We start from the raw sequence: 26,839 nt of genomic DNA, 5'->3' as shown, positions 1-26,839 counted from the left end.
TTGTGTAAATCTCCCTGTCTTTTGAGACTCAATGCAAACACTGCTCCCTCTGTAATCCTATCCACATCTTAGCTGGGTGGAGGGCCATTTTCTTGTCTCTGAACTCCTATGACTCTTCATTTATGCTTCTCATTGAGTCTATCTCATTTGGATTTCTGTGTCTTGCTGCTCTAAAATAAGCTCAAGAATACCTCCACCTTGCTTCTATTATTCCCTGAAGCCAGAATTTTTGCTTTCCACTGCCTGACTCACAGTGCATATCAATATGCGGTAATATGGAACATGGAAACTTGTTGACTTAGATTTTCTTTCTAGCCTCATTACTATCTTTCTTCTTGTATTAAGTCCGGATAACATTGATCCTTCCCGAAATATTTGCTCCCAGAGGAGACACTACAGTATTCATACTAGGTACTAAGTATGGAGCCACAGACTCTAAAGCAAGCTTGCCCAATGATGAAATAAACTATAAGAGAGACCTTTAAAGTTTCCTATCCTTTGAGGAGACTGTGGATAGTTCAAACAGGAGGAAAGCAGACAGAGAGCACAGTGTGGCAGAATTTTCACCAACTCTGAATAGTTTTCTATAGATATCACAGTGAATTCCGTTCTTTAACAAAACAAAAACAAACCTAAAGGAAATGCAGGACGTTGTACCTTTGCTGTTTCTTCTGAGTCATACTGATTTTCAGTCTATGGATGGAGGGCTCCTGTTGGAGATGGAGTATGGGAAAAAAAATTCTTGAAAAGGCCTCCATGATTATAAAGCTTTCTGAGGAATGTTGATGACACTTCAAACAGAAAAAAGAGAGATGTTTCACATGTATGTGTGTTACCATTTTCAATAGGCAAATAAATATATGGTTATAATTAATTTAATTAAAATACCTCTAAAACGTCTTACTGAATTATTAGTGGATTTCTATAATTATATATATATTTCTCAGCTACTTGATATAGACAGTGAGTATTCTGGAGAGTTCTAGAAAGTATTATAAGCTAAAAAAAGGATCCTCTTAAATGAAGAGTTTGAGAGTCAACTACTCTGGATATAAATGCTTGCTCTTCATGCAAAAATCAAAATTTCTGCTATAAGAAGTGACATTAGCAGTTAGTGAGATCTTTAAAGTATTGTTTTCATTGTTTTGGTTCAGTTTTGATGACACTTTGTTTTCAGTGTAATTCCCTAGGATGGCTCTAGGGTAAGGCTGGGAGCCAGCAGTTTGTTTATCTTTCAGCCAGAGGGGAGAAACTCCAGGATTCCTCTACAGGACACATGAAGACTAGTGCAGAGTGCAGACAAAACAGGATATTACTTTCTGATTTAGTTACATGCGAGAATTTCCCAAAGGGCTCTCGTGTTGCTTCTCCTAAATAATCTGCATGGCAAAGTGGCCCCAGACCTGCCCTGTGACCCCTTTGCATAGTAGTGTGAATGAGTGTTTCCAAAAAGAAGTGATTCACAAAGAAGGATTTACCAAAAAATGGAGAAAATGTTAGAAGGAGCAATGATGAAAGCACATGTTTATGAAAGGTATTTTAAGCATGAGTTTTGAGTGGAGATATGTATGCTATAAACATTTACGAAGACTCAAACATCTGTTCTGATGAGGGAGGAGTATGATCAAGCCGAGAGAGAGAGAAATAAATATCACTGGATTTCAAATGCATTGTCGGTTATGTTTGGCACCAGTTTTACCTTCCTTACCGTGTTGAACTGGACTAATATATATGCAACTTTGTATTTCCTGAATAAATTCTATAGGAGAGTTGGGTGAGGAGTGGTGGGGGCAAGTCTAGGCTAATCCACACCAGTGTCCTTTCCCAAGGGTCCAGGCAGAGCAGTGGCTCCATCCCTTTGCCCCTCCTCCTTTACAGGTTCCTTGATCCGTTATATCCATCTAAGTCTAAAAAGCAGAGACATCGTTTTGCTAAAAAGGTCCATATGTCAAAGTTATCATTTTTCCAGTAGTCATGTATGGATGTAAGAGTTGGACCATAAAGAAGGCTGAGTGCTATAGAATTGATGCTTTTGAAATGTGGTGCTAGAAGAGACTCTTGAGAGTTTCTTGGACTGCAAAAAGATCAAACGAGTCAATCCTAAAGGAAATCAAGCCTGAATATTCGTTGGAAAGATTGATGTTGAAGCTGAAGATCCAATACTTTGGCCACCTCATGTGAGGAGCTGACTCATTGGAAAAGACCCTGATGTCTGGGAAAGATTGAGGGCAGGAGGAGAATGGGATGACAGAGGATGAGATGGTCAGATGGCATCACTGACTCAATGGACATGAATTTCAGCAAACTCTAGGGGACTGTGAAGGACAGGGAAGCATGATGAGCTATAGTCCATGGGGCTGCAAAAAGTTGGGCATGACTGAGTGACTGAACAATAGTAACAAAGCCTGCCCTCAGGAAAGGCCATGGAGGAGCCAGTTAAAATTTGGATGCCTTCCCTCTGGTCATAAGATAGGATTCAGGTCTCTTCTGTCCCAAACTAAGTTTATGGCTCCTTCCTTTGTTCCAACCACTCATGCAACTCAGCCTGCAACCACATCACAGTTTTCATCTGTTCACTGAACCCACTTGGCTTGTTCACAAGCCTTTAAATATGGAGTTTTGTCTGAAATGTCTTTCTTTAGCTGACAATTTTCTAATTCTTGAAGGGAAACCTTCCTGAGAAGCCATCCCTGATTCCTCAGTCACACAAAGTGCTTGACATATAGTAAACAATAAATGAGAGCTTTTATTATTATTAGGTAATTAGTCTTTCCCACCTCTGGATTCCCATTGCCCTTTGTCTATATCTGTTAGAGGTCCTGGGTTCCAGTGCTGTTGTTTACATCTAGTCCATTTTGTACATCTAGTGTCCAGCATAGTACCTGACACAAGATTTGTTAAATGAATCAGGTTCCAACTCAGGTCCATGGAAGAGCCATTGATTAACATATTAAGAAGATGAGATATAGCAACAGGGAAAAGTGGAGGCTAGGGAGAGAGCTCCCAGCCTAGAAGAGTTGCATCTATTCCACCCTGGGTAATTGCTGTTACGCAGAAATATTTAGATTAAGAAAAAGAAAAGATATTATAAACCTGAATTTTGATATGTACTCTCTGAATTTTAAAATCTTGGCAACTAATACGTATTTTCAAAAGCACTGTGTGAGCCAAATGCAACATGTTTGAGCACTGCCAGTTTCCATGGTTTAGAGACTAGAGGAGGAAAATGAATGATGACTGGTTTCTAGATGATGCTGCATTTCTCCCAGAGGAGGATGACCCCTGCAGGTCTTTGTGCCACCAGTAGGAAGAGGAGTGCTTCCCTTTCCACTCCACAGAGCATACCATGATCTTCCATTTCCAGTGTCTTTCTGGGTTTTCAAACTAGTGACAGGCTGCCTGCCACAGAAGTTCCTGCCTGTGTTAAGGACTGACTATTAATGCTGTTCAAAATCAGGCCGGAATCCTTGAATGGGCATCTCTGTCTGAGCGTGGGCAGCACCACCTTAGAGCAGGAAGTGAAGACAGTGGGAACCTGATTAGAAAGAAGAGGTTGACCCCACCTTCAGATGGGGAAAGAGGATGTGGTTGATAATTGGGGGACTCAGATTTCAGTTCTAAAAGTTCTTGGAATTGTCTGAGTGGATGTAGGTCCTTTATTTGTGTGTTCCTTAGTAATTCTTCAAACAACTCTGCAAGTCAGGTATTTTTATCTTTATTCCATTGATAAGGATACAGAGCTCAGAGAGAACAGTCACTTAATATCACACAGGTAGAAAATGCAGGACTGGGAACTGAATCTTGTCTTTATGCCTCCAAAATCTTTGATTTTGTTCCCTTTTTTACAATGTCCCTAGCAGTACTCGTGTGATTTAACCTGGGAGGAGAGATGAAGAACAGTGTCTTTCTCACTTTTCCTCCTACCTATACGAGATAAGTAACCATACAGGGAGGGAGCAATTCCTCTGATCCTGGTTACCTGATTCCACGGTTCCAGCAGCTCTAACAGGCAAGGAAGAGAGGGACAGGTTTATGATAATGAATAGGCTCAGGTTTTATGAAAACTGAAGACAATGCTGTATAAAGGGTGCCAAGAAGAGAATGTTCAAGAAAGCACTTTGCTTATGAGACAGCTTGTCAACTCCAGGAATGCCTTAGCACAGGAGGCCAGGAAAGGAGAGGCTGAGAAACATTTTTCTCTGCAGGATTTTAAACAGAATAGTTTCTCCTTGGCAAGAGTCAGGTGTGGATGTTTCTAGAGTTGGAAGCTAGATTCAATTATTTCAAAATCCTTAGAAATCACCTAATTTAGCAATAAATTTAAAAAAATCACATTTGAAAACTGAGGACCAGAGTAGTTTTAATTTGCCGGCAGGTTGATTACAGAGCTGAGCCCTGCAGCCTCCTGTTAAAAACTTGCTTTCTGCCATAACACCCTCTCCCTGTGAATCTTCCAAACAGATACAAATGACCAGTGATTGCAACAGACTGCTTCTTGCTGCAGCCAAGCAAACATGAGACGTGTGATGACCACAAATGGTCAGCTCCACTGAGGAACATACCTAATAAGAAGACTCACCCAAAATAAACAAAACACAATAGGATTTGGGAATCCTAAATGTCACGGCAAAGCAAATTCCAACCACTTGTAACTTTATGAGATGTCATAATTAAAAATAAATATGTAATCCTGGTCATCCACCCTTAGGAAAAGATTTCATGGTCTTTTGTGCTGTGACAGGCCGTTAGTTAGGGTAATTAGGCCATGCATGCATCTCTCCTTGCCTTGCCTTCTCATGGCAGACAGGGTTACAGTTAGAAGTGGTTCTGGGGACTCCAAGCCCTGAGATGTGTTCATGCCAGCAGGGGAGGGTGGGCATCCCCCTGGCACTAATGAGAGAGGGTCCTTGGACCATCTCCAAGTGCTTCAGGCTGCAATCAGCAAGGCTCACTAGTTAACCCTGACAGGCGATGAGTCATTCTTCCAACTTGAATGAGGCTCATTATTCACAACGAGGTGCCAGAGTGCCAGTTGGCAAGGCTGGAAATAAATATATCCGAGTATTGTCAGCAATGTCATCTCAACTCCTACTCTGAAAAATTTCAGATGCGCCCTACCTCCTTGTTGCTGGTGAGCTCTGTGTAGCGTAAAGTAGAAGGCTTGTCTTGGCTCCTTGAGAAAAGAAGTGGAGGTGGTGGTACCCATTCTGTGGGCTGGGAGGTCTGGAGACATTGTGTAAAGGAAAGCATCTACCCAGCAGAGCACTCGCCTAGCCCCAGAGTGCGGAGAAGAACCACAGCTTACTCTGGAACAATAACCACAGGTCTTTGAGGCTTAGATGGGCTTGGGTTTGAATTGAGGTCACTGTATTTGGACAACTTGCATTAATTTCATTTTCCTCATCTGCAAAATGAACAGAGTAATAATAGCTTACTATCAACCTTGAAGGACAGCTGAGACTATCAGAGACCATGAGGTGCCCAGCACAGTGTCTGTATATCATAAGACATAAAATACTGATGATTACTCACCTAAATACTACTCAGATACAACCAGATCCCCTTTCATAATCTAGATAACATGTTCCCTGATCTTTCCTTCTGCCTCATCTTGACTGTTTCCTCAGGTTAGGTCTATGTACCTATGCATGTATGAAAAAGAAGACGTAAATGTAGATAATACCTGCTGAGTGCCTGTGTGTGCCTGTTCAGTCGCTTCAGTCATGTCTGACTCTTTGTGATCCCAAGGACTGTAGCCTGCCAAGCTCCTCTGTCCCCCGGATTCTCCAGGCGAGGATATTGTAGTGGGTTGCCATTTCCTCCTCCAGGGGATCTTCCCAACCCAGGCATTGAAACTGCGTCTCCTGCACTGCAGGCGGATTCTTTACCACTGAGCCATGTGGGAAGCCTGCTGCTACTGCTGCTAAGTTGCTTCAGGCGTGTCCGACTCTGTGTGACCCCATAGATGGCAGCCCACCAGGCTTCCCCATCCCTGAGATTCTTCAGGCAAGAACACTGGAGTGGGTTGCCATTTCCTTCTCCAATGCATGAAAGTAAAAAGTGAAAGTAAAGTCTCTCAGTTGTGTCCGACTCTTAGCGACCCCATGGACTACAGCCTACCAGGCTCCTCCATCCATGGATTTTCCAGGCAAGAGTACTGGAGTGGGGTGCCATTGCCTTCTCTGACCTGGGAAGCCTCGTACATGCCATATTCCATTCTAACACTTTAAATATGCAAGTTTGTTTGATCTTGACAATCACCCTATGGGGTTTTACAGATGACACAATGAGGCACAGAGGAGGTAATGATCTCCTTGCTCATGTCACATGTCTAGCGAGTGGCTGTGCTGAGTCATACCCAGGAGCTCTCCCCAGGAACTATGTCCCACTATGCTTCTTCTTCTTACAAGACACATGCCTTTCCCTTTCTCTCCTTCACTTTACTGCAGGGGATTTCATGGACAGGCATCTTGCAATCATAAATGTAACCTTTTGAACAGGCTTTATGGAATAGTTGATTGATTTCTGTGCTTTTAAATATGCTTAGTAGCCCCATTTTATGGATGAGACAACTGAGGCCCAGGCAGAAAAGTTCCTGGACCATGGTTTAGCTTAAGTTGCTCAAGGTCAGTGATGTTTCTGTGATGCTGAGCACTTGAAACTGCCTTTCCTGAGTGGTTTCATCCATTTTTTCCAGCTTATGTGTGTTGGGCTTGAATCAGCTTCCTGAACATGTGTGTCACCAAATTATTTCTTATTTTCACTTGGAGGTGTTTTGAAAATGACTCTGCTTCTAGGAAGTTATAACTGGAAAAAAAGAAGTTTCCCACATTTAATCATAGAATTCCCTTCCTTTAATTGGAATTAAATTAGATATAAAATTGATTTTTTTAAACCTAAAACACGAGTAAAGCAATCATAATAAAATAGAACTTCTGTTGTTTCAGTTAAAGATTCCTGTTTGCTGCTCTCCTGAATTGGGGTTGTGACAATCACTGAGACCCTATGGACTGTAGCCTGCTAGGCTCCTCTGTCCATGGGAATCTCCAGGCAAGAATACTGGAGTGGGTTGTCATGACCTTCTCCAGGGGATCTTCCCAACCCAGGGATCAAACCCGAGTCTCCTGCATTGCAGGTAGATTCTTCAACATCTGAGCCACCAGGAAAGCCCCAAAGAATCTGTTGCCAAACACAAATTCATGTGCCCGACCCACAGTGAGGCTACCAGAACATCGGAGTTGGATGTAGAGAAAGGCTTATTGCAGAGTCATGCAAGGAAAGTGGGTGGCTCATGATCAGAAAACCCTCTGAACTCCTTGAAGGGTTTCAGCAAAGCATTTTTTTTAATTTGTATTTTTTAATTAATTAATTTTAATTGGAAGATAATTATTTTACAATATTGTGATGGTTTTTGCCATACATCAACATCAATCGGCCACAGGGAGGTATACACGTGTCCCCCTCATCCTGAACACCCCTCCCACCTTCTTCCCAATCCGACCCTCTGGGTTGTTTCAAAGCACTGGGTTTGGGTGCCCTGCTTCATACATTGAACTTGCACTGGTCATCTGTTTTACACATGGTAATACACACGTTTCAATGTTATTCTCTCAAATCATGCCACCCTCACCTTTTCCCACTGAGTCCAAAAGCCTGTTCTTTACATCTGTGTCTCCTTTGCTGCCCTGCATGTAGTATCATTGGTGCCATCTTTCTTAATTCCATCAGCTCAGTCGTGTCTGACTCTTTGAGACCCTATGAATCGCAGCACACCAGGCCTCCCTGTCCATCACCAACTCCCAGAGTCCACTCAAACCCATGTCCATTGGGTTGGTGATACCATCCAACTATCTCATCCTCTGTCATCCCCTTCTCCTCCTGCCCTCAATCTTTCTCAGCATCCGGGTCTTTTCCAATGAGTCAGCTCTCTGCATCAGGTGGCCAAAGTATTGGAGTTTCAGCTTCAACATCAGTGCTTCCAATGAACACCCAGGACTGATCTCCTTTAGAATGGACTGGTTGGATCTCTTTGCAGTCCAAGGGACTCTCAAGAGTCTTCTCCAACACCACAGTTCAAAAGCATCAGTTCTTCGGCACTCAGCTTTCTTCACAGTCCAACTCTCACAGCCATACGTGACCACTGGACAAACCATAGCCTTGACTAGACGGACCTTTATTGACAAAATAATGTCTCTACTTTTAATATGCTAAGTTGGTCATAACTTTCCTTCCAAGGAGTAAGCATCTTTTAATTTCATGACTGCAATCACCATCTGCAGTGATTTTGGAGAACAGAAAAACAAAGTCAGCCACTATTTCCACTGTTTCCCCATCTATCTGCCATGAAGTGATGGGACCGAATGCTATGATCTTAGTTTTCTGAATGTTGAGCTTTAAGCCAACTTTTTCACTCTCCTCTTTCACTTTCATCAAGAGGCTCTTTAGTTCTTCTTCACTTTCTGCCATAAGGGTTTTGTCATATGCATATCTGAGGTTTATTGATATTCCTCCCTGCAATCTTGATTCCAGCTTGTGCTTCCTCCAGCCCAGCGTCTCTCATGATGTACTCTGCATATAAGTTAAATACGCAGGATGACAATATACAGCCTTGATGTACTCCTTTTCCTATTTGGAACCAGTCTGTTGTTCCATGTTCAGTTCTAACTGTTGCTTCCTATCTCTTTCAAAATTTTCCACAGTTCATTGTGATCCACACAGTCAAAGGCTTTGGCATAGTCAATAAAGCAGAAATAGGTATTTTTCTGGAACTCTCTTGCTTAATTCCATATATATGTGTTAATATACAGTATTTGTCTTTCTCTTCCTGACTTACTTCACTCTGTAAAACAGGCTCCAGTTTCATCCACCTCATTAGTACTAACTCAAATTTATTACTTTTTATAGCTGAGTAATATTCCATTGTGTATATGTACCACAACTTCCTTATCCACTCATCTGCCGATGGCCATCTAGATTGCTTCCATGTCCTAGCCATTGTAAATAGTGCTGCAATGAACATTTGGGTTATGTGTGTCTCTTTCAATTCTGGTTTCTTTGGGGTGTATGCCCAGTGGGGGAACTGCCCCTGGCAGTGGCAGGTGCAACAGATTAAAATCCTGCAGTTAAGCTGAGACTGCATTTTAGGGGCAACTGTAGACTTTGAGAACACACTGAACTAACTCCACAATATATTTTTAAAAATTTTTGTGTTTGATTTTGTTTTGTTTTATATTATACATTTGAGGGTCTAATCTCTATTCAGCAAAGCATTTTCAACAGTCAGGTGGAAAAGGGGCATCTCAGGGTATGTGATCAGCTCATGCACAAGTCTCTGGTTGATGATGATCAATCCTTAGGTGCCAGATGGTCTGGAGGCTATGCGTGTGTGATCATTAAGTAGTTAATTTCTTCCATTTGGTGTGGTGGGTTTTAACATCTGAAAAACTCAGTAAATATGCATGGAATCCTATAGCTGGCTACTTCAGAGAGGAGCTACAGCAGAGGATATGGGGGAAGGGTCTACCCCTGGAAGGCCCCATAGGGTCCTACTTGGTTAAAGATTCACACTGAATAAGTTAATAGTGACAGTCCTAAAGGCTGCCTTATACGTTGTGTTGATGGGCCCTCTGAGAAAATTCACTTACTAGAGACACAGGGAGCCAACTGATCTCATCCCACACTGTTGATACTATCCTGCACTCCCTCTTTCACTCTTTTGAGAGGTCACTTATTTCTTCCAAATTGCTATAGCTGACAGGGACACTGTCATAAGCAGACATAAGATTTGGGGGCCACAAAAGTGAGGGAGATATTTTATTTTGCTTTGAAAATTAACATGCAATAAATCACGAACTTACTCAAAACCTTGTCCACTCCAGCTTGGAGCACTGTCTATCTGGAGACTTTTACTTAGTGTTTATTCCTTATTAAACCAGTCTTTTCCAAGACTTATCTCCAGCCTCAGAGCTAGAGCACTAAACATGACAAACACACTCCAAGAAAACCACATATCTAAGAAAAACTGCAATATACGGTTCCAAATGCATATGTAATTACCTAGTAGAATTTCTTAATTTGAACAATGTACTTTCTAGCAGGATTATTCAGCCTTCTTTTTTGAAATATTGCCTTTTGAAAATTTACTTCACTTCAGTCTGTTAGTAATAAGAAAGTAAAACTGTGAAATTCACATGCAGACATTCTAGGGTACAGAGTCTTAGAGAGGGAACAGGAGTTCAAGTTCCTCTGTGCTATGAACCAGATGCATGACCTTAAACAAGAAGTCAGTTTTCTGAGTTTCAGTATACTACTTTGTAAAAAAATATTGGGACAATAACACAGACTCAGAGCTGTCCCTGTGAACATGACATGAAAAAAGAAGAAAGCAGTTTGTAAATTCACAGTGCTAATCAATTGCTCAAAATTTGAGGAAAGTTGAGAAGACTGGATCTTCTCTTTTTTTTTTTTTTTAGTTTTTTATTTTTTAAATTTTAAAATCTTTAATTCTTACATGCATTCCCAAACATGAACCCCCCTCCCACCTCCCTCCCCATAACATCTCTCTGGGTCATCCCCATGCACCAGCCCCAAGCATGCTGCATCCTGCGTCAGACATAGACTGGCGATTCAATTCTTACATGATAGTATACATGTTAGACTGTCATTCTCCCAAATCATCCCACCCTCTCCCTCTTCCTCTGAGTCCAAAAGTCCATTATACATATCTGTGTCTCTTTCCCTGTCTTGCATACAGTGTCGTCATTGCCATCTTCCTAAATTCCATATATATGTGTTAGTATACTGTATTGGTGTTTTTCTTTCTGGCTTACTTCACTCTGTATAATCGGATCCAGTTTCATCCATCTCACCAGAACTGATTCAAATGAATTCTTTTTAACGGCTGAGTAATACTCCATTGTGTAAATGTATCACAGCTTTCTTATCCATTCATCTGCTGATGGACATCTAGGTTGTTTCCATGTCCTGGCTATTATAAACAGTGCTGCGATGAACATTGGGGTACACGTGTCTCTTTCAATTCTGGTTTCCTCAGTGTGTATACCCAGAAGTGGGATTGCTGGGTCATAAGGTAGTTCTATTTGCAATTTTTTAAGGAATCTCCACACTGTTCTCCATAGTGGCTGTACTAGTTTGCATTCCCACCAACAGTGTAGGAGGGTTCCCTTTTCTCCACACCCTCTCCAGCATTTATTGCTTGCAGATTTTTGGATCGCAGCCATTCTGGCTGGTGTGAAGTGGTACCTCATTGTGGTTTTGATTTGCATTTCTCTAATAATGAGTGATGTTGAGCATCTTTCCATGTGTTTGTTAGCCATCTGTATGTCTTCTTTGGAGAAATGTCTATTTAGTTCTTTGGCCCATTTTTTGATTGGGTCGTTTATTTTTCTGGAATTGAGCTGCAGAAGTTGCTTGTATATTTTTGAGATTAGTTGTTTGTCAGTTGCTTCATTTGCTATTATTTTCTCCCATTCAGAAGGCTGTCTTTTCACCTTGCTTATATTTTCCTTTGTTGTGCAGAAGCTTTTAATTTTCATTAGATCCCACTTGTTTATTTTTGCTTTTATTTCCAGAATTCTGGGAGGTGGATCATAGAGGATCCTGCTGTGATTTATGTCTGAGAGTGTTTTGCCTATGTTCTCCTCTAGGAGTTTTATAGTTTTTGATCTTACATTTAGATCTTTAATCCATTTTGAGTTTATTTTTGTGTGCGGTGTTAGAAAGTGATCTAGTTTCATTCTTTTACAAGTGGTTGACCATTTTTCCCAGCACCACTTGTTAAAGAGATTGTCTTTACTCCATTGTATATTCTTGCCTCCTTTGTCAAAAATAAGGTGTCCATATGTGTGTGGATTTATCTCTGGGCTTTCTATTTTGTTCCATTGATCTATATGTCTGTCTTTGTGCCAGTACCATACTGTCTTGATGACTGTGGCTTTGTAGTAGAGCCTGAAGTCAGGCAAGTTGATTCCTCCAGTTCCATTCTTCTTTCTCAAGATTGCTTTGGCTATTCAAGGTTTTTTGTATTTCCGTACAAATCTTGAAATTATTTGTTCTAGTTCTGTGAAAAATGTGGCTGGTAGCTTGATAGGGATTGCATTGAATTTGTAAATTGCTTTGGGTAGTATACTCATTTTCACTATATTGATTCTCCCGATCCATTAACATGGTATATTTCTCCATCTATTAGTGTCCTCTTTGATTTCTTTCATCAGTGTTTTATAGTTTTCTATATATAAGTCTTTAGTTTCTTTAGGTAGATATATTCCACTCACACCTATGGACAGATCAACTAAACAGAAAATTAACAAAGAAACACAAACTTTAAATGATACATTAGATCAGTTAGACCTAATTGATATCTATAGGACATTTCACCCCAAAACAATGAATTTCACCTTTTTTTCAAGTGCTCATGGAACCTTCTCCAGGATAGATCACATCCTGGGCCATAAATCTAAACTTGATAAATTCAAAAAAATCGAAATCATTCCAAGCATCTTTTCTGACCATAATGCATTAAGATTAGATCTCAATTACAGGAGAAAAACTATTAAAAATTCCAACATATGGAGGATGAACAACACACTTCTGAATAACCGACAAGTCACAGAAGAAATCAAAAAAGAAATCAAAATATGCATAGAAACTAATGAAAATGAAAACACAACAACCCCAAACCTGTGGGACACTATAAAAGCAGTGCTAAGAGGAAAGTTCATAGCAATACAGGCATACCTCAAGAAACAAGAAAAAAAGTCAAATAAATAACCTAACTCTACAACTAAAGCAACTAGAAAAGGAAGAGTTGGAGAACCCCAGAGTTAGTAGGTGGATCTTCTCTTGCCTTCACATGATGTCCCTTCCCTGCTGCCACAACTTCCTGCCGTCTGCAACATCGATGCCTTCAGGTTAAGGTAAGAATAACTTGCAGATGTTTAATGTATGTTTCTAGAAGTGGAGACTCAGTGAGGCAAAGACACCCTTCTAGATGTATTTGACCTGTTGCTTAATAACATTGTTGGTCATGTAACAGATGGCTAAAATGCCTCCTTTCTGGCTTCAAAGGCCTGGAACAATAGACCAACTATCCCAGAATCAGAAACAGGGTTTAGAGCATTTATGCAAGGCTTTCAAAGAGAGTGGCCCAAAACTCATTTGGATATCCTTGGCCCATCATTATTTAGAGGCATCAAGTTTGAGGCCAATGCAATAGAAGCATGTGTAGACAGATGTCAGAAAGCTGTGTATTTCACCTCTTTGTTTCTCCTTTGATAGTGGAGAAGGGAAGTGATTCTGATCTGTTTCTTGTTAAGCTAGAAAGAGGGTGCCCCACAGGAAAAACTCAAGTATCTTGATATAGCCCTGTTAGAACTGGGGAGCATAAGGACTCTGGTGAATCTCTGGCTGGATCAGACTGAGGCAGGTAAAATGAGAGAAAGGGTGTGCTGGGAGTGGGTGTGCTCCACTCTCAGTGGAGTGAGGGTGAGTGCTTCTCACGGACCAGGTTTGACTTGTGTTCAGTTCAGTTCCGTTCAGTCGCTCAGTTGTGTCCAACTCTTTGTGAGCATGCCAAGCCTCCCTGTCCATCACCAACTCCCGGCGTTTACTCAGACTTATGTCCATTGAGTCTGTGATGCCATCCAACCACCTCATTCTCTGTCATCCCCTTCTCCTCCCTCCTTCAATCTTTCCCAGCATCAGGGTCTTTTCAAATGAGTCAGTTCTTTGCATCAGATGGCCAAAATATTGGAGTTTCAGCTTCAGCATCAGTCCTTGCAATGAATATTCAGGACTGATTTCCTTTAGGATGGACTGGTTGAATCTTCTTGCTGTCCAAGGGACTCTCAAGAGTCTTCTCCAACACCACAGTTCTTGACTTGTGTGGGGCAAAGTAAACTTTGAGCCCCATTGAGTCTCCTCCAAGAGGACAACCCCTGTGGGCTTGGTGCACCTGATGCCCAGGAAGAATGAATTATGATGTCTCTGGCTGAGAAGAGAGTTTCCTACCTGCAGTGAGCCTCAGTTTCCTTTTCCTGACAGTTGCAACCCAAGGATCCCACTTGGATTGTCTCTGAGGGAGCCACAAATTGCCTCAAGGGAGGAGCAGTTAGCAGGCCATTCCTCCATGCACCAGGATGACATTTCCAGGGTAGGTCTGTGCAAGCGAGAGGTTTCCTGCTTTTTATCTCCCCTCTTCCTGCACCTCTTCCATCCAACTTCCAACTCTGCAGGCTCAGCGGCAACCTGGGAGGGAGGCAGAAAACAAAATGCAGAAGGAGAAAAAAGTCAGCTATCCTCTGCTCCTCTAGTAATTTCCTGGCTGAAGCAGGCTGGAGCTAGAGAAGGGGAAAAGTTGTCAACTGGATAAGAATATAGAGATCCATGGTTATGGTTCAGGAATGGATGTTTAAACTGTTAACAAGATTCTTCCTGTTGATGAAAGTTACTTGAAGACTTATTTCCTGAAAATGATGAAGAAATATGTGATTTATGTTTTTTCTTCTCTTTATGAAATGTTTATGCTTAAAAACATTTTTAATGTTTCTTGATTAATTCACTATAGGGAAAAACATTCTAAATGGTATTGATTCTCCAGTAAAGGTTGATACTTTCTTTGCAAGGCTTCATTGATGGGTCTGTGTTCCCTTCAACTGACTTATATGACTAGCTTTAGATGTTTGAATTTTATTTACCTTTCCACTTATGCTTCCTGGTTCTATTCAGAAGAAGATATTGTGGAATCAAAAAATCAGTATTCTAGAATCGAAAATGCTTTGAGCAGAAAAAAAGCAATTACCAATATGTAGTCATTTTTTTGTAATTTATTCATGTCTTTTTGAAAAATAAAAACATATTCTTTATTTAAAGTAAGGATCCTCTGTCTATATACATCAAGTTAAATCTATTAATTGTATTATAAAAATTTATTCATACTTATAATTTTCTTGTTTTCTTTCTCTTTCTAGAAAAGCATATTAAAATCTTCCACTACACTTGTAGATTTATTAATTTCTTTTTGTAATTAGTTAAGTTTTACACTGCATATTTTAAGATTAAGTTGGTAGGTACACACATATATATATTTGTTGTATCATGATTATTACTGTATAGTATAAGTATAATATAGTATAAGTAAAGATACTTAAATTAATAAAATTATATTCTATTAATTAAAGTTGAAAATTTTGTTAATTCTATTGAATTCTATTTTCATACTTTCATTTTAAAATTCTGTTTTACCTTGTCACCACACCAAATTTTTTAATACCATCCCTTTGTTTTCAACCTTTCTGTGTAAATTTTTCTTTGGTATATTCTTTTGTAAACAATTAAGAACTTTATTTTGATTTTGTTTCTAATATAAAAACCTCTGTCTTAAAACAAACTTCAAAACAAGGAAAATCATCAGAGATTAAGAGGGGCATTGTGCTTAGTCACTCAGTCGTGTCTGACTCTTTGTGACCCCATGGACTGTAGCCCACCAGGCTCCTTTGTCCATGGGGATTCTCCACACAAGAATGCCAGAGTGGGTTGCCATACTCTCCTGCAGGGGATCTTCCCAACCCAGGGACTGAACCAAGGTCTCCCGAGTTGCAGGCGGATTCTTTATCATCTGAGCCACCAGGGAAGCCCAAGAGGGGCATTCCAGTTCCAGTTCAGTTGCTCAGTTGTGACCAACTCTTTGTGACCCCATGAATCACAGCACGACAGGCCTCCCTGTCCATCACCAACTCCCGGAGTTTACCCAAACTCATGTCCATCGAGTTGGTGATGCCATCCAGCCATCTCATCCTCTGTCGTCCCCTTCTTCTCCTGCCCCCAATCCCTCCCAGCATCAGGGTCTTTTCGAATGAGTCAACTCTTTGCATGAGGTGGCCAAAGTACTGGAGTTTCTGCTTTAGCATTAGTCCTTCCAATGAACACCTAAGACTGATCTCCTTTAGAATGGACTGGTTGGATCTCCTTGCAGTCCAAGGGACTCTCAAGAGTTACATTATGACAAAAGGATAAATGTTCCAAGTAGACCTAAAAATCCTTAATGCATGTGCACCTAAGAGAAGATCGACAGCTTGAGGTAAAAACTGATAAAACTTCAAGGAGAAATAGACAAATGTATAGTTGGAGATGCCAATGACCCCTCTGTCAGTAAATGACAGATGCAGAAGTCATAAAATCAATAAAGATACAGTTGAAATAAATAGCACCATCAATCAACTGAATATAATTGACATTTATAGATTATTAAATTCACAACAGCAGAATATGCATTCTTCTTAAATTCACATGGAACATTTGTCAAGATAGACCAAAATTTGAGCCATTAAAAATACACCAACAGATTTTAAAAAAATAGAAATCAAAATCACAAAATATGCTCTTAGACCACAGTGAAATTAAATTAGAAATCAATAACAGAAAGGTATCTGGATAACTCCAATATACTGGAGATTAAACAACACACATCTAATTATAACTTGGGTCAAAGAAAGAAGTCTCAGATAAATTAGAAAATATTTTTTGAAGTCAATGAAAATAAAACTTCAGATTTGTAGGATGCAGCAAAACCAGTACTTAGAGTAAAACTTATAGCATTGAATATATATGTTAGAAAAGAAGTTATATCTAAAAGAAATAATTTCCAGAATTCTGGGACTGTTTATAATAGCCAGGACATGGAAACAACCTAGATGTCCATCAGCAGATGAATGGATAAGAAAGCTGTGGTACATATACACAATGGAGTATTACTCAGCCGTAAAAAAGAATTCATTTGAATCAGTTCTGATGAGATGGATGAAACTGGAGCCGATTATACAGAGTGAAGTAAGCCAGAAAGAAAAACACCAATACAGTATACTAACACATATATATGGAATTTAGAAAGATGGCAATGACAACCCTGTATGCAAGACACAGATGTGTATAATGGACTTTTGGACTCAGAGGGAGAGGGAGAGGGTGGGATGATTTGGGAGAATGGCATTCTAACATATATACTATCATGTAAGAATTGAATCGCCAGTCTATGTCTGACGCAGGATACAGCATGCTTGGGGCTGGTGCATGGGGATGACCCAGAGAGATGTTATGGGGAGGGAGGTGGGAGGGGGGTTCATGTTTGGGAACGCATGTAAGAATTAAAGATTTTAAAGTTAAAATAAATAAATAAATAAATTAAATTAAAAAATAAATAAAGAGACTGGCAGAGACTGCACAGTTCAGTTCAGTTCAGTTCAGTCGCTCAGTCATGTCCGACTCTTTGTGATCCCATGAATTGCAGCATGCCAGGCCTCCCTGTCCATCACCAACTTCCGGAGTTCCCTCATACTCACGTCCATCGAGCCAGTGATGCCATCCAGCCACCTCATCATCTATCGTCCCCTTCTCCTCCTGCCCCCAGTCCCTCCCAGCATCAGACTCTTTTCCAGTGAGTCAACTCTCTGAGGTGGCCAAAGTACTGGAGTTTCAGCTTTAGCATCATTCCTTCCAGTGAACACTCAGGACTGATCTCCTTCAGAATGGACTGGTTGGATCTCCTGCAGTTCAAGGGACTCTCAAGAGTCTTCTCCAACACCACAGTTCAAAAGCATCAATTCTTCGGCACTCAGTTTTCTTCACAGTCCAACTCTCACATCCACACATGACCACTGGAAAACCCGTAGCCTTGACTAGATGGACCTTTGTTGGCAAAGAAATGTCTCTGCTTTAGAATATGTTACCTAGGTTGGTCATAACTTTCCTTCCAAGGACTTTTAATTTCTTGGTTGCAGTCACCATCTGCAGTGATTTTGGAGCCCCCCCAAAATAAATTCTGACACTGTTTCCACTGTGTCCCATCTATTTCCCATGAAGTGATGGGACTAGATGTCATGATCTTAGTTTTCTGAATGTTGAGCTTTAAGCCTGCTAGTTATTCCTTATTCATTTCCCCTTTCTTTTTTAACAATAGACTGATTTTAGTTGGGATGTGGCTACCTTGAATGCAAAGTGAAAGTGAAGTCGCTCAGTCGTGTCCAACTCTTTGTGACCCCGTGGACTCTAGCCCACCATGCTCCTCTGACTACACTTTTCAGCTTTCCTTGCAGCTACATGTGACTTCAAGTGACCATGGGGTTTAGTATCCTGGAGGTCATGATGACCATAACAATAGTAGCTTGGGTGAAATGGTGACAGTGAAAGCCTGATTTGCATGAGGTCCAGAGAAATTGACAGATGAACAATTAGAGCAGACTGTAGAAATAACTCTTTACAGGTTTTTTTTTAAGTAATTTATTGAGACAAAATTTATGTAAAATTTACCTTTATAGAGTGAAAATTCCATGGCACTTCCTACATTCATAGTATTGTGAAAACATCATACCACTAGCTAGTTCCAAAACTATTTTCATCACCTCAGAATAAAGCCTAATACCTATTAAGCAGTTTTTCCCCTTTCCCCACTCTCTCTGGTCCCTGGGGCAAACACCAATCTACTTCTGTCTCTATGGATTTATCTATTCAGGGTATTTCATATAAATGGAATTGTACTGTTTGTTTATAAAGGAAACACAGAAATAAGGCAATAGCAGAGAAGGATGTGGAACCACACAAGCCTCATGCTCTTTCCATTCTCTGTAGTTGAAATATTTGTACTTATAGTGTTTTGCAGGAATCTCTCTCCTGAGGCTACTTTAAATGCCATCTCTGCAGCATTATATTTAAATAGTTCCAACCCTTTCCTAGTGGCTACTTCCAAGAGGGATGGCATGGAAGGGGTAAAGGGAAAGGGTCTGTTCTTTTTGGTTCCCAGAGGTCCTGGATGTTGTAGATTATATTTGCAATGCCATCAAAGACCCTTTCAACAGCCCTTTATAGTTCAGAAATGGATGGGGACAGACCAGTAGAAAAGTGAAAGCTTCTAAGCTTTAACTCACCTCTCCCGTCTCAACGACACAGTGGGAGAGCAATCAAGATGGGCTCATGGAAGATATCCTCGGCTGGAGAGACTGAGTTCTTCCAGGGCCATGCATAGATTTGGTTCTCCACTGGAAAGCAATGCTTATGTTAATTGCAGCCACTATTTGGGCATATTTTCAGCTAGTGTTATGCTGAATGCTCTTCATGCTTATTCTTATACATTCTCACAACAACTTTGTGAGGTAGGTGCTATTATTGCTAGTGTTCTCATTTTACAGGTGAGAGGCCATTCACAGGAGAGAAGTAACTAGTTCAAGTTAATACAGCTGAAATAGATGCGACTCTAAGGCCTGGTGTAGCCACTACCCTATTTTGCCTGGTGGCTCAGATGGTAAAGAATCTGCCTACAGTGCAAGAGACCTGGGTTTGATCCTTCGATTGGGAAGATCCCCTGGAGAAGGGCATGGCAACTCACTCCAGTATCCTAGGCTGGAGAATCCCCATGGACAGAGGAATATGGCGGGCTACATTCCATGGCATCATAAAGAGTTGGACATGACTGAGTGACTAAGACTTTTACTATGTTGCCAGATTTCTAGCTGAACTTAAAAAGTATCTAAGAGATGATGGTTGAGCAGTGGTCCCAGGAGAGCTTGACAAGAGAACTCTGAAAAGTCTTGAGGAGGCCACTCATATTCTGTATTCTCCTATTCAAATCAACTTGATTGACAGTGCTTCCTGTACTTAATGCACTTTACTTTAGTTAGAAATTGGTTAGATGTTACCTTTGGCACTGAGCCCATACTGCATTTTGCTCACATTGGCATTCCGCCATGTGAGGATTGCGTTCTGTTCAGCTGCCAGGGCCCATCCATTGTTACTGACTTACTCTTTCCTCACTTGACATTTCATCAGCCTCATTTCTCACTTCCCACTCTTGGGATGAACGTCAAGTGCAGCTTTTCACAGTCTCATTCACACTTATTCTCTCTCCCCCTACTTCTGAAGATTGTGAGCACAGCTCAAATGTCAGGTATGGACTCAGGAGACCCTCTTCCTCTTGGGCCCTCAGCCTGAGGCTGTGCTCTGCAGCCTGTGGTGCATCCGGTCACAGGGCTGTGCCTTCCTGAGGGACATTTCCAAGGAGACTGGGCATAAGATGGCAATATTAGCCTTTTATGAGCATTGGAGACAAATTTCAAGCAATGTTTGTTTAGTTTGCAGTATTGGTGTTAAAGGAGGTTTTGTCTTGTTAAGCAAACTTGGAGGCAGGGATAAAACAGATGGAAGACTCTCAAACACAAAGAAATGTGTCACAAAGAACAGGAAAAAACACTAGGAGATGATTTAAAAACTTATGTTTATAACATATATGGTACTGTAAGATACCATATCTTAATCATTAGGTATGGTATTAGTCATATACCATAATCATTAGAAGAAGCTGGGAGAAAGATATATGGGAACACTATCCCTGAAATTTTTTGTGAGTCACACTATTTCATTATAGAAGGTAATAATAATTTAAAACATGTTAACAGATGTGTTTACATTTGGAGCTATAGCCATATCCCTATCTATACCAATTTTACTACAGATCTTACTACTGATTTATAATTACAAATTGGGAGGAGCCAACATGGTTATGCCACTGAGTACTCTGTGGCTTTGAATTGCCCACATGTCACATTCTCCATGTTTAAAAATATGTATTTTTAAACAACTTTTTGAGACATAATTCACATGTTATGCAACACGCTCATTTTAAGTATACATTTCAGTGGTATACAGCATATGTACAAGAGTGCCCCCAAAAGAAGTACTGACTCATTAGTAGTGCTTTTCTTCCCTATACACTCTCCCCAAGTCCTAGATAGCCACCAATCTTTCTTTTCCTATGGATTTTCCTATCTTGGAGAAGGAAATGGCAACCTACTCCAGTACTTTTGGCTAGAAAATCCCATGGATGGAGGAGCCTGGTAGGCTACAGTCCATGGGGGTTGCAAAGAGTCGGACATGACTGAGTGACTTCACTTTTGCCTATCTTAGATATCTCATATGAATGGAATTATATAATAAATGCTCTGTTATGAGTGGCTTCGTCGACTGTATTCAAGGTTCATCTATGTTGTAGAATGTGTCAGTATTTCATTCCTTTTTATTACTGAGTAATATTCCATGGTATGGATGTCTCTCATTTTATTTATTCATTTATTAGGTGATAGGCATTTTGGCTGTTTTCACTTTTTGGCTATTATGAAAAGTGCTTCAGTGAATATTCTTGCACATGTTTTGTGTGACCTATGTTCTTGTTTCTCTTGGGTAAACAGCTGAGTGGAAGTTTTGGATCATATGGTAACTCTATGTTTAACATTTTGAGTAACAGCCAAATTTTTCACCACTGTGCTTATTGATCATTTGGCTATTTTCACTGGAATAAAGTCCAGTCAGCTCTTTTGTCTATTTTTATATTGAGTTAGTTATATTTTTTATAATTATTTTTTTATTGAAAGATAATTGCTTTGTAGAATTTTATTGTTTTCTGTCAAACATCACCAACACGAATCAGCCATTCAGTCCACTTCAGTTCAGTTCAGTTGCTCAGTCATGTCCGACTCTTTGCGACCCCATGAATCGCAGCACGCCAGGCCTCCCTGTCCATCACCAACTCCCAGAGTCTACCCAAACTCATGTCCATCGAGTCGGTGATGCCATCCAGCCATCCCATCCTCTGTCGTCTCCTTCTCCTTCTGCCCCCAATCCCTCCCAGCATCACAGTCTTTTCCAATGAGTGAACTCTTCACATGAGGTGGCCAAAGTATTGGAGTTTCAGCTTCAGCATCAGTCCTTCCAATGAACACCCATTACTGATCTCCTTTAGGATGGACTGGTTGGATCTCCTTGCAGTCCAAAGGACTCTAAAGAGTCTTCTCCAACACCACAGTTCAAAAGCATCAATTCTTCGGCACTCAGCTTTCTTCATAGGTATACATATATCCCCTTCCTTTTGAACATCCCTCCCATCTCCCTTCCTATCCTACCCCTCTAGGTTAATACAGAGCCCCTGTTTTGAGTATCCTGAGCCATACAGCAAATTCCCTTTGGTTATGTATTTTACATATGGTAATGTAAGTTTGCATGTTACCTTTTCCATACATCTCACTCTCTCCTCCCCTCTCCCCATGTCCATAAGTCTATTCTCTATGTCTGTTTCTCTATTGCTGCCCTGTAAATAAGATTTTCAGTACCATTCTTCTAGATTCCATATATTTGTGTTAGATTATGATATTTATCTTTCTCTTTCTGACTCACTTCACTTTGTAAAATAGGTTCTAGGTTCATCTACATCATTAGAACTGACTCAAATGCATTCCTTTCTATGGCTGAGTAATATTTCATTGTGTATATGTACCACATATGTTCTTTATCCATTCATCTGTCAGTGGGCATCTAGGTTGCTTCCATGTTCTAGCTATTGTACGTAGTGCTGCAGTGAACAATGGGATACATGTATCTTTTTCAATTTTGGTTTCCTCAGGGTATATGCCTAGAAGTGGGATTTCTGGGTCATATGGTAGTTTTATTCCTAGTTTTTTAAAGGAATCTCCATACTGTTTTCCATATTGGCTGTATCAATATACACTCCCACCAACAGTGCAAGAGTATTCCCTTTTCTCCACACCCTTTCCAGCATTTATTGTTTGTAGACTTTTTGATGAGGTCCTTTCTGACTAGTATGAGATGATATCTCATTGTAGTTTTGATTTGTATTTTTCTAATAAAGAGCAGTGTTGAGCATCTTTTCTTGTGTTTTTTAGCCATCTGTATGTCCTCTTTGGAGAAATGTCTGTTTAGGTCTTTCTCCCACTTTTTGATTGGGTTGTTTGTTTTTCTGGCATTGAGTTGTATGAGCTGCTTGTATATTTTGGAAATTAATCCTTAGTCAGTTGTTTCATTTGCTATTATTTTCTCCCATTCTGAGGCTTGCTTAGTTTCCTTTGCTGTGCAAAACTTCTAAGTTTAATCAGGTCCCACTTGATTACTTTTGTTTTTATTTCCATTACTCTAGGAGGTGGGTCATAGAAGTTCTTTCTTTGATTTATGTCATCGAGTGTTCTGCCTATGTTTTCCTCTAAGAGTTTTATAGTTTCTGGTCTTACATTTAGGTCTTTTACCCATTTTGAGTTTACCTTTGTGCATGGTGTTAGGAAGTGTTCTAATTTCATTCTTTTACATGTAGGTTTCCAGTTTTCCCAGCACCAGTTATTGAAGAGGTTGTCTTTGCTCCATTGTATATTTTTGCCTCCTTTGTAAAAAATAAGGTACCCATAGGTGCAGGGCTTTATTTCTGGCCTTTCTATTTTGTTCCATTGGTCTATATTTCTGTTTTTGTGCCAGAGCCATACTGTCTTGATGACTGTAGCTTTGTAGTATAATCTGAAGTCAGGAAGCTTGATTCCTCCAGTTCCATTCTTTTTTCTCAATACTGCTTTGGCTATTCAGGGTCTTTTGTGTTTCCATACAAATTGTGAAATTTTTTCTTCTAGCTCTGTGAAAAATGCCATTGGTAATTTGATAGGGATCACATTGACTCTGTAGATTGTGTTTGGTAGTATAGTCATTTTCACAATATTGATTCTTCCAACCCAGGAACATGGAATATCTCTCTATCTATTTACATCATCTTTGATTTCTTTCTTTATAATTTTATAATATCTTTCATAAAATCTTATAATGTCTTATAGTATCTTACAATTTTCTGTGTACAGTACTTTTGTCTCCTTAGGTAAGTTTATTCCTAGATATTTAATTCTTTTTGTTGCAATGGTGAATGGGATTGATTCCTTAAATTCTCTTTCTGAGTTTTTATTGTTAGTATATAGAAATGTAAGTGATTTCTGTGCGTTGATTTTGTGTGCTGAAACTTTGCTAAATTCACTGATTAGCTCTAGTAATTTTCTGATACTATCTTTAGGGTTTTTTTTATGTACAGTATCATGTCATCTGCAAACAGTGAGAGCTTTATGTCTTCTTTTCCAATCTGCGTTCCTTTTATTTCTTTTTCTTCTCTGATTGCTGTAGGTAGGAGTTCCAAAACTATGGAAATATTTGACAAATAGTGGTTAAGGTGGATACCATTGTCTTGTTCCTGATCTTAGGGGGAATGTTTTCAGTTTTTTCACCGTTGAGAATAAGGTTTGCTGTAGGTTTATCATATATGGCCAGTGTTGAGGTAGGTTCCTTTTTATGCCCATTTTTTGAAGAGTTTTAATTATAAATGGGTGCTGAATTTTGTCAAAGGTGTTTTACTGTATCTATTGAGATTATCATATGATTTTTATCTTTCAATTGGTTAATATCACATTGATTGATTTGCATATATTGAAGAATCTTTGCATTCCTGGAATAAACCCAACTTAATCATGGTGTATGAGCTTTTTGATGTGTTGCTGGATTCTGTTTGCTAAATTTTTTTTGAGGGTTTTTGTATCTATGTTCATCAGTGATATTGGCCTGTAGTTTTTTTGTGTGTGTGTGTTGTCTTTGTCTTGCTTTGTTATCAGGGTGATGGTGGCCTCATAGAATGAGTTTGGAAATATTGCTTCCTCTGCAATTTTTTGAAAGAGTTTTAGAAAGATAGGCATTAGCTCTTCTGTAAATGTTTGATAGAATTCTCCTGTGAAGCCATCTAGTCCTGGGCTTTTGTTTTTTTTGGGGAGATTTTTGATCACAGCTTCAATTTCAGTGCTTATAATTGGGTTGTTCATAATTTCTATTTCTTCCTGGTTCAGTCTTGGATGACTGAACTTTTCTAAGAATCTGTCCATTTCTTCCAGGTTATCCATTTTATTGCCATATGGTTGTTCATAACAGTCTCTTATAATCCTTTGTATTTCTGCATTGTCTGTTGTAACCTCACCTTTTTCATTTCTAATTTTGTTGATATGATTCTTCTCTTTTTTTTTCTTGATGAGTCTGGCAAAAAGTTTGTCAATTTTGTTTATCTTCTCAAAGAGCCAACTTTTGGTTTTATTAATATTTACTATTGTTTCTTTCATTTCTTTTTCATTTCTTTCTGCTTGGAAATTTATTATTTCTTTCCTTCTACTAATTTTTTTTGGGGGGGTTACTATTTCCAGAAATTTTTTGATTTCCCTTTTGGTTTCTTCAGTATCCTGTTGGTTATTTAGAAACGTGTTGTTTAATCTCCACGTGTTTATGTTTCTTACAGTTTTGTTTTTTTTTTTGTAATTGTTATCTAGTCTCATAGTGTTACAGTCAGGGAAAATGCTTGATATGATTTCAATTTCTTTAAATTTATTGAGGTTTGATTTATGACCCAAGATGTGGTCTATCCTGGAGAATGTTCCATGTGCACTTGAGAAGAAGGGGCATTCTTCTGAATTTGGATGGAATGTCCTGAAGATATCAATGAGATCCATCTCATCTAATGCATCATTTAAGACTTACATTTCCTTATTATCTGTTTTAATGCTCTGTCCATTGGTGTGAGTGGGGTGTTAAAGTCTCCTACTATTATTGTGTTACTGTCAATTTCCTCTTTTATGTCTGCTAGTGTTTGTCTTATGTATTGAGGTGCTCCTATGTTGGGTGCATAGATACCTACAGTTGTTATGTCTTCCTCTTGTATTGATCCATAGACCATTTTGTAGTGTCCTTCCTTATCTCTTGTAATATTCTTTATTGAATATCTATTTTGTCTGATATGAGGATTGCTACTCCAGCTTTCTTTTGCTTCCTATTTGCATGGAATATATTTTTCAGTCCTCTCACTTTCAGTCTATATGTGTCTTGAGGTCTGAAGTGGGTTTCTTGTAGACAGCATATACATGGGTCTTGTTTCTGTAACCATTCAGCCAGTCTGTGTCTTTTGGTTGGAGCATTTAATCCATTTACATTTAAAATAATTATTGATATATATGTTCCTATTTCCATTTTCTTAATTGTTGGGGATTGATTTTGGAGATCTTTATTCTTCTCTTGTATTTCTTGACTATATAAGTCCCTTTAATGTTTGCTGTAAAGCTGGTTTGGTGGTACTGAATTCTCTTAACTTTTACTTGCCTGAAAAGCTTTTTATTTCTCCATCAATTTTGAATGAAATCCTTGCTGAGTACAGTAATCTTGGTTGTAGATGTTTCCCTTTCAGTACTTTAAATATATCCTGCCATTCCCTTCTGGTCTGCAGAGTTTCTGCTGAAAGATCAGCTGTTAAGCATATGGGGTTTCCCTTGTATGTTACTTGTTGCTTCTCCCTTGATTCTTTAATATTCTTCCTTTGTGTTTAGTCTTTGTCAGTTTGATTAGTAGGTGTCTTGGTATTTTTCCTTGGGTTTATCCTATATGGGACTCTTTGTGCCTCTTAGACTTGATTGACTATTTCCTTTTCCATACTGGGGAAATGTTCAACTATAATCTCCTCAAAAAATTTCTCATACCCTTTCCTTTTCTCTTCTTCTTCTTTGAGACCTCTATAATTTGAATGTTGGTGAGTTCGATATTGTCCAAGAGGTCTCTGAGACTATCTTCAATTCTTTTCATTCTTTTTAGTTTACTCTGATCTTCAAGAGTTATTTCCACCATTTTATCTTCCAGCTTACTGATTCATTCTTCTGCTTCAGATATTCTGCTATTGATTCCTTCTAGAGTATTTCTAATTTTAGTAATTGTGTTTTTTGTCTCTGTGTGTTTATTCTTTAATGCTTATAGGTCTTTGGTAATTGATTCTCACATTTTTTCATTTTGTTTTCAAGGTTTCTGATCATCTGCTATCATTATTCTGAATTCTTTTTCAGGTAGTTTGCCTATTTCCTCTTCATCTGTGTTTCTAGTTTGTTCCTTCATTTGTGTAGTATTTCTCTGCCTTTTCTTTTCTTTCTTTCTTTTTTTTTTTTAACTG

Source organism: Ovis canadensis, chromosome 15, assembly GCF_042477335.2.
Source record: "Ovis canadensis isolate MfBH-ARS-UI-01 breed Bighorn chromosome 15, ARS-UI_OviCan_v2, whole genome shotgun sequence".
Classification (NCBI taxonomy): Eukaryota; Metazoa; Chordata; class Mammalia; order Artiodactyla; family Bovidae; genus Ovis; species Ovis canadensis.
The sequence above is the reverse complement of the archived record's forward strand: the minus strand, read 5'-3'. Positions refer to the sequence as shown.